The sequence below is a fragment of the Triturus cristatus genome, chromosome 2_2 (assembly GCF_964204655.1).
Source record: "Triturus cristatus chromosome 2_2, aTriCri1.1, whole genome shotgun sequence".
NCBI lineage: Eukaryota > Metazoa > Chordata > Amphibia > Caudata > Salamandridae > Triturus > Triturus cristatus.
The window spans coordinates 154,225,572-154,234,101 of record NC_140582.1 but is presented as its reverse complement, the minus strand read 5'-3'; positions in this window follow the sequence as shown (position 1 = coordinate 154,234,101).

Genomic DNA, 8,530 nt, shown 5'->3' with positions numbered 1-8,530 from the left:
TGCTAGCGAGAGATACCTGTGGTGGTGGAGGTGGTCATTGGGGGGGCGCCAACAAACGTCGCACAGGGCGCCACCAGCACTTAAGCCGGCCCTGGCTCTAATACCTTCGGGTCGAGTTTGCGCTATATAAATATGCAAAAAAAAAAAAATGTCAAAGTACACAAGTTTTTTGAGTTCTGCTATAAGCACAGTTGCTCCAATGTGCTTCCGTGTTCACACTCCACTGAGTGGGGGTGAAGGAGGATGCGTTTGTGATATGTTTATAGCTTCTTTAGTTTCTTGAATTAAACTTGCCATGGGTTTATGGTGAGCCTGTGTGTCAGTGGTCAGCTGTGATATCTAGCAACCATATGCATGACGTTACACATTCTGCAGTAAACATGTGGTAGGTGCATAACATCTTCAAATAGTTTTTCACGTGTGATGCACTGGACAGTCCATGAACTGATTGGCTACAGACCGCCACTGTTTCACAGCCTAGCTAATGCATGCAGTAGATGACCCGAGGCCTGGTGATTGCATGCGAGTGAGCAGGTGATTGTGTGCGAGCAGGTGATTGCTTGGAAGTGAGATCACAGAGAGCCATCACTGGGTCTGATCTGTGGAAGTTCTGCATGCTTTCACAGATACACAGCACCAAGTGACAATGGCTGTCTCTTCAAAGCACCAGCCATAGTCTGTGCCTACCTGCTCCACAGGGTTGTACGTGATTTCATAGAAAAACGGTTAAATGCCACATAAACTGACTGTTGGAAACTTTCGGGATGAACTGCATTTACCATTTCATAGAAACCGATGAATAGATTTAGCATGCTTATTGTTTAAGGTGTAAATCAAACCCTTCAGGATGTCATGATTGCAAAAAAAATCACAATATCAACACTTTTGTAAAAATGCCTCGCATTTTACAAAAGTGCCTGTGAAATTTTGATAATGCTTAAACTTTTGCCCTCCCCACCGCCCGCTCGTGAGGTTGGATCACTGCATTTGTAAAATGTTTTAGTGGCGCAGGCCCTGCGTATTCTGCAGCAAAGCAACTCTTTCTCTCCTCTTCAGCGCGAATATCCAAAATCAGCCTTACCCCAGCTAATTTAGCAGCAGAAGTAGGCTCCAGCCCCTGAAGGTGGGGCTAATATGTGCGTTCTCTCTCTTTAGTAATATAAAACCTGCGGGACTGTGAAACTGAATAGCTCCTCCGCACTTCTTTCTGGACTGATTAGTTATGTTTCAAAATGTGCACACACTGCACTACGATGCCGAAGGAGTGGGTGGAGGAGTGGTAATACGTCAGCAGCCAGCAAGAAGGCCCAGCAAGTTAAGACCTCTAGTTTTACCTGCAGGTCAGAAGTTTGAATCGCAGTAAAGTGGATCTTAGCCTTTCATCCTTTCAAGGTTGATAACCAGAGCACTCTGTGAGTAATTATAGAATATGTTATTTAATTTGGAAAAAAAATCCAATTTACTTTTATTGTAGTAATGCTTCAGGTGCCAATAACTCTTATTTATTTGAAGTTTTTGAAAAGTGCTCTTACAATTGTCCTTTCTCACATTCTCCATGTATCCAAGGCTGACATTCAGTTCTCCAGTGTGCAGCATTGAAGTAACAATTACCATGCAGCACTGTACCCTGCCTTCTCATCACACCTCATTCCACCCTGGCCCACTCCTTCCTGTCCCACCCTATACCACAACTCTACCCTGTCCCATCAAACCAAACCCCCACCATGCCCATCTCACCCCTTTCCCTCACAGCTCATTTCTTCCCTCACATCTCACCCCACCCCATCCCATTTGCATCAAATCCTACCTCACCATCTTCTCAATCCATCCCATCTGAACGTTACAAGATCAAACCCCAACCCCACCTACCCTCTCCTCATCTCATCACATCACCTCGCATCATAGCCCATCCCAAAGACCACCCCATCCCTTTTACTTTCCCATCCCCTATCCCATTGTATTCCATCCCACCATTATCCCATCTCTTTCCATCCACTTACATTCCATCCATTACACTTCAGTCACCATTGCATCTCCCTTCCCCACCCTCCCTTTTCCCATTTCATCCCATCTTCTCACGCCCCATCTCACTCACCTGATTCCAGGGGCGTAGCTAAGAGGGGGGCGGTCCGCCCCAGGCGGCACTATTTTTGGGGTGGCGGTCGCGCAGCACTGGTGGCCCGTTGCGGCGGCCTTTATAATTTATTTGGGGAATCTGACACTACTGTTACAGTAGTGTCAGTGTCCCCAAATAAATTATAAAGGCCACTGCAATGGGCCACGAGTGCCACGCGCGCGGCCCTGTTTGAAGTACGAGCGCATGCGCACCGCCACCTGCTGCTTGCAACTGCTGCCTGCAGCGTACGCACGCCGCCACCACCACCTAGCATAGGCCCGTGACGTCGCACGAGCTTCTGCGAGGTTGACTGCACGCTGGGCGGAGGCGTCCGGGTTCATTGTGCGCACCGCCTGGGGTCTGGTCCGGGTCGGGACACAAAATAGGGCTTTCGCTTCCTGTGGACGGCGCTGTGCAGCGGAGCTTGGGGTGCCTAGGCTTGGGGTCTCCTGGTGCTTGCGAGGACGAGACATTTAAACCTGGAGCACTGTTTGTGGAATGTAGCGTGAGGGGAGCTTCATTCAAACAGGTAAGCCCCGGCGCAGTTCTTGTCTATTAGGTTCCTCTTGTGAGAGAACTGGGGACAGAGACAGGAAACGTTTATCCTTGCACACTTCGTTACTTTTTAATATAATTATGTGAAATGGTGACAGGCTCTGCCCTTACAGCCCTAGATGATGCAGACTTGATACATACAACAGTGTATTCCTGGTGTACCTACATAGAAGTTTGATTCAAACTGTTTGAACGTCAATATTCAAACTTAATTTGGGAAATTTTATAAAAAAATAATGGAAACACAATTGTAAGCAGCTAAATATAAAAAAAATTGACAAGGACAGTCATTTTGATTTCTTTTGTTTTTTTAAGTGGAACGGTCTCTTAAAGCTTCGCTAATTCACACACAGCATAGGGAGAGTATGGACAGCTGGTATGCAACTTTCCAAACACACAGAGCATTGTTTAGCATGTGTAGCAGCAGTTCTGTTATGTTGACCTGCCAGATATGGTTCAGAGATAGCCAATTACTTGGCCTCTGCACTTTATGCAGACATTGTGATTCATCCATCAGAGGTTTTCCAGTAGAGGAACTGAATCACATTAATGTGGGTGGCTGGCTTGGAAGACATTGGTTATCCTCATAGAGCTGTTCTATAAAGGGAGTTGGGGGGGGGGAGGAGAGACTCTTGACACTTTCCAGCCTAACCTGTGTTAATGTTGAGTGTGTTTGGGGGTTCTGCATGGTGGTTCACAGTGGAGGTTAGGGCCTTGAATCCTTCCCCCTAATTAGTGTCAGCTATGGTAGTGTTGTTTGAAAGTAATGCCATGTGCCCTTCTACATGACACAGGTGGTTGATGCAAGAGTCATTCTAGTGCAATATTTGTGGATTTTATGTTTCTCCTTTGGTATGCATTGTTCCTCATCTAGGTTCAAATTCAAACATTTCACCCTAGGTTCTTATTTGCCTGTATCCTTGTAGTTGGAACTGGCCTGTCTCTTGCTTTCATTGTCTCTGTTGTCTTGTTCTAGCTTTCCATTTCTACTCTGCCTGATGTTTCCCAGCCTAAAGCCGCTCAATATTGAGGTCTCTCTGTCTCCAAGGCCTATCTATTGCGTCTCCCGGTTCCTTTGTTTTACCTGTCCCACTAAAGTATGAGAGGCTCTCTTTCTCCAAACGCCATCCTGTAAGCATTAGTTCCCGAACCCCTCTTGTTCACTGGTTCCCTGTTCCCTAGCTGCTTAGACACCGTGCAGACAGATTGTCAGAAGGACAATCACCTATCCAGGGATAGCTCAGCTGCTATTAAGGCATAGCTTTGCTCCCTGTAACTTGTTTGGGAATGCTCTGTTGTCTGGTGAGAGTAGCTCTGCTGACAAAAACCTTAAAGGATAGATTTGCTGTTTGTACTGAGTAAGAAATTAACCAGAAGAGCAAGGGATTGATCAGATGAATGGTACTAATCAGCTGCCTTTGACATGTGATGATAGCTGTGGTCACGGTGGCACGTAAGTAGGACTTTTGCTATCTGTGACATATGAGTGATACTTGTACTATAAGCGCTGAGTGTGGAATAAGTCTTCATCTGAGCTAGTGGTGGCTGTGCTGTTAGCGCCAGTTAGACATGTGGGCTATTGCACCTGTCTCTGGGTAAATGTCAGTCTGTACCCTGCCCTTATGTTGATGTGTTCTTGTAATTCTGCTCAGGAAACAGCAGGGATAAACTGACCTCTCTGCTTCCATTCTCTCATTGATACATTTACCTGCGAGCACAGGCAAGCCTTTCTACTCTCTCTTCCTAAATAATGCATTCATCTGTAGAGCCTAGAGTTATAGAGAGAGTTGAATGTTGTGTGAGCTATTTACCTTAAGCATTTTGGCTTGTGAGAGGAAAGGAACACAAAAGATTGAGATACAAGATACAAGAGAAGAACCTGGTATTCTCTGATCCCAGGGCACCAGGGCCTAGGTTACGAGAGCTCCAGTTGTGATCGCAGGTTGCCAGTGTGATTGCTCCAGTTAGTCAGCAGTTGTCTAGGCGCATCCAGGTCTGTGTCCACTAAGGTTATGAACCTTTTGAAATGCGTAAGGGATCTGATGAAGGGCTTTATTCCTGGATGTCTGTGAGTAGAGCGATACCAGTAGTAGCAAGCTACCACTGTCCAATGATTGAGCCGTGGACATTTTGAAACACACATGCGTAAAAGCACACATAACTTACTTCATATCCGGACTTCTTTTAAGTGGTTATTTTTCTCCAGACCTTGATTCTGCCATGCCTACATTCGGGTCTGGGAGGCAGCTGAAGACGTGTGTTACAGGGACGTGTGTTACACAGCCTTGGCGTTCCATACTAGACACGTTATTATGATTTTACTGTTTTTGCAGACTTTTAACACTGTTGGTTACCATGAAAGTAATGTGAAAACAAAATTGCAGAAAAATGTAATGTTTCTTGTTTCTTCTGATTATTCACGGAGTCCCTGGATAGGGTTGAACATATTCCCATGGCCCCTACAGCTTTAAGGATTGTGATGACAATGTGTCTCCACTCCCTATATTTTAGCTTTGGGCCCCCTGGGTAGGCTGTGCACCATGTGTGTGCTGAGGCTGCTCTGAAGGAGAGATGCACTATTACAAGCTGGCTTTGGGTCCCAGGGAGTTGGTTGCTGCTGCTTAGAAGTAATGACAGGGCGTGATCCCTGGTTGTTGCCATTGGGCCACCAGAGCGGGCTTTGTATCTGGTCTGTGTTGGCAAGGTTGTGGAGCTGACTGACCCCTTTGTGCTGAGTTTAGTTCTAAGGGCACACAGTGAGTCATTCCCTGTGAATAATTAATTTGCTGTTTTTGAAAGATAAAGAATTACAGGCTTCGACACTGTTAAGTTGGCTCTGGGTCCTCAGAGCACATCACGTTTGTGCACGTCCCCACTGCTTTAATGGGGGGGACCATGATGTTTGGTCATTTATTGTCAGCTGTAAATGACGGATCCCCGAACAGTGTCATGTATGTGCATGTTTACATTGTGCTGAGGTGATTACCAGGTAATCGTTCACGCAGCTTTCTGATAGATGTCGCATGTGGTTTTTCTGAGTCCCCAGATAGATCATGCAGTCTGTGTGTCCTCCTTTGTACTGCCGGTCACTGGTGTATTCAGCTGTGTAGCCCTGGACCGTGTCATGTATGTGCATGTAACTTGCATGATCGAGGTAACTATTAGCGGCGATGCTACGTGTCTCTCGGACCTCTTTCAAGTGCGTGCTGTCCTTTCAAACCCCCCCCCCCCACCCCCCCCTCCCCCACCGGGGCGGCAATCTGAGGGATAGCCCCGGGCGCCACAAGCTCTAGCTACGCCACTGAACTCTTGACTATGGCCTATCAGCAGTGGCATAACGAAACTTGAGGGGGCCCCCACAAAGTTCTTGGAGGGGCCCCACCTTCCATACCCAGTCAGCAGTTCTTAGTCACCACCCATGCACAGTGCTGGAGGGGGGCCCCTGGTACTCGGGGCCCCCGCACTATTGGGGCTGCGTGGGCTTTTGTCACGCCACTGTTGGTTGGGTAAGGTTTAATGTATTGCTTTGTGATGGTGAACAATGTACATTGGTCTGTAAACTGTGGGGATCTGCTGTTTAATTCATGAGACGTGGTTCAGCAGTTGTGATTTGAAAGGGCTTTTAAAACTTCCTCTTGCTTTTTAAACAATTCACCCAACTAACACGTGCACATGTCCACTTCTTCCTACTCGAAACACTATTAAATGAACAAGACCTCCAGAGTTCAAACTTAACAAACTTTCTTGAACTAATCCAGAAGGAAAAAGTAAAGCACATAATATAAATATACTAACTATTTGTCTCTAATCTTGGGTTCCGGAATAGCAGTACACTTCTCACCACAGTGCGCTTACGCCCCTTGTGCAGTGCTCAATTTGAGCAGGCGGTTTCTGGTGCTCAGCACCGGCACTTAATTGCCAACACCAGTGCTTGTAACACTCTGCCACAAGGCGATCCCTGGCACTTATGTTTCTTTGCGAATTAAGCACTGTTTTTTTATTTATTTATTTACTTTTTAAGAGTTTTATATAGGTGAACTTGACCAATGGTTACAGGTATCGGAGCGCTTTACACGAGCACCAGTTGCGTTACACAATGGCTCATTCATTTTTGTTAGGCACAGGGAGATTGTGATTTTTCCAGAATCACAGGATGTTGAGCGTCCCTGCCCAGACTCGAACCCTGTTTCCCAGCCCCGCTCTAGCCGTAAAACCACATCCTCTTCCCTTATCGGCGGTAGTAAGTGCTATATAAATACAATTTACAGGTACAGTTTGTACTGAGATTTAACTAGCACCATCTTGTGTTGAGTAAGGACGTGCTGTATTTTGTGGCCTGCCGGGTGCAACTTGAAATTAAACTGAACACCGTTCCCGGGGTTAAAAGCAGTCCAGCTTGGATAAATGAATGAACAATGGTGAGTTGTCTGCTCCTGCGGGTGCTGGTCCCCCGATATGAGAAATTAAGATGCGGACAGTAAATAATATTCCATAATTACCACGCTCACTCTGGTCGTCTCATTAAACATCTTTCGAAGAACGAATGAATCAATCGGGCTGCGCCGCGAAAGTCACCCGCATAAATAACACACATAGCGCTTTCCGCGATCTAAGGCGCTGCTCTGTTAATAAGACTGGTTCATTACAACTGCTGTATTGCCTGTTACCCCGTGCGGACGGAGGGCATCAGGGCTATGCCACGAGAGGGCAGCGAATGCGCTACCTGAATGGAGTTTATTTTCAGATCAAATTAATTTTAATGATTGGTCATTGGTAATTATCATGTGAAATTAAAATTCATTACCGTTGGCGGTCACATACAAGAAAGCTATTAGTGCAGCTAATTGGATGTATCGCAGTAACTTTTCGAAAACACGGCAAACTCATTTTGCTGCACGCGCAACACACCAGGGCAAAAAGAAGAACCTAGGGGCATATTATCAAGCCAGGCGATAAAATTATCGCCGCTTTAGCGGAAGAAAACTGCCGCTAAAGCGGCGATAATGGGCTTGATAATATGCTCTATGGAATTCCATTTGAAGCCCATGTTAAATGTGAAGAACGTCTAACATGGGCTTCAATTGGAATTCCATAGAGCATATTATCAAGCCCATTATCGCCGCCTTAGCGGCAGTTTTCTGCCGCTAAAGCGGCGATAATTTTATCGCCTGGCTTGATAATATGCCCCATAGACTGTAAAATCTTGCTAATCGGACATACGAGCGAGGCGTGAGCAGACACCCCTGTTTTGTTTTGACAATTTTAAATTTTAATTATGGCCTCACTCACCGTCTCAGTGCCCCCAAATCGCCGGCGCCGCCTCATGTGCAGTTGACATTGCGCATGAACATTCCAGACCAGCTTTGCCCCACCCTGAGGTTGAAGACTATAAAGCTGGGTGCCGCGCAGCATTTGATTGGACTGGAGTCTACGTCCCAGCACAGTGTGCAGACCCTGCTCTCAATGACTACTGGTGGTGCAATCTACTTAGGCATGATTTCGAGTTGCAGTTCAAACACGTTGTTTTATTTTAGAGTTGGGCTTGTAAGATGGCACAACCAAGCATTTGCCTTTGCTGGGTCGGCTAAATGGGCAGCATAATCTTTACCCCAAACAAAACCATTTCATCACTGCTTGTTTGCTGTACTGCCAGGAGGTCTACCTCAAAGAGCATGTAAAATTGATCAGCACACATGCATCTCAATATCATTTATCATATGCAGTTATTGAGTAATTTTTTTAATGTCTTTTTAAAAGTTAATGGTTTTGAGTAGCATCCCTCACTCTTAACACACAACACTTAGGAGGCGATCACGATATGGCCTGTAACGGCTCCCACCGACTAATGATCGTAATGGG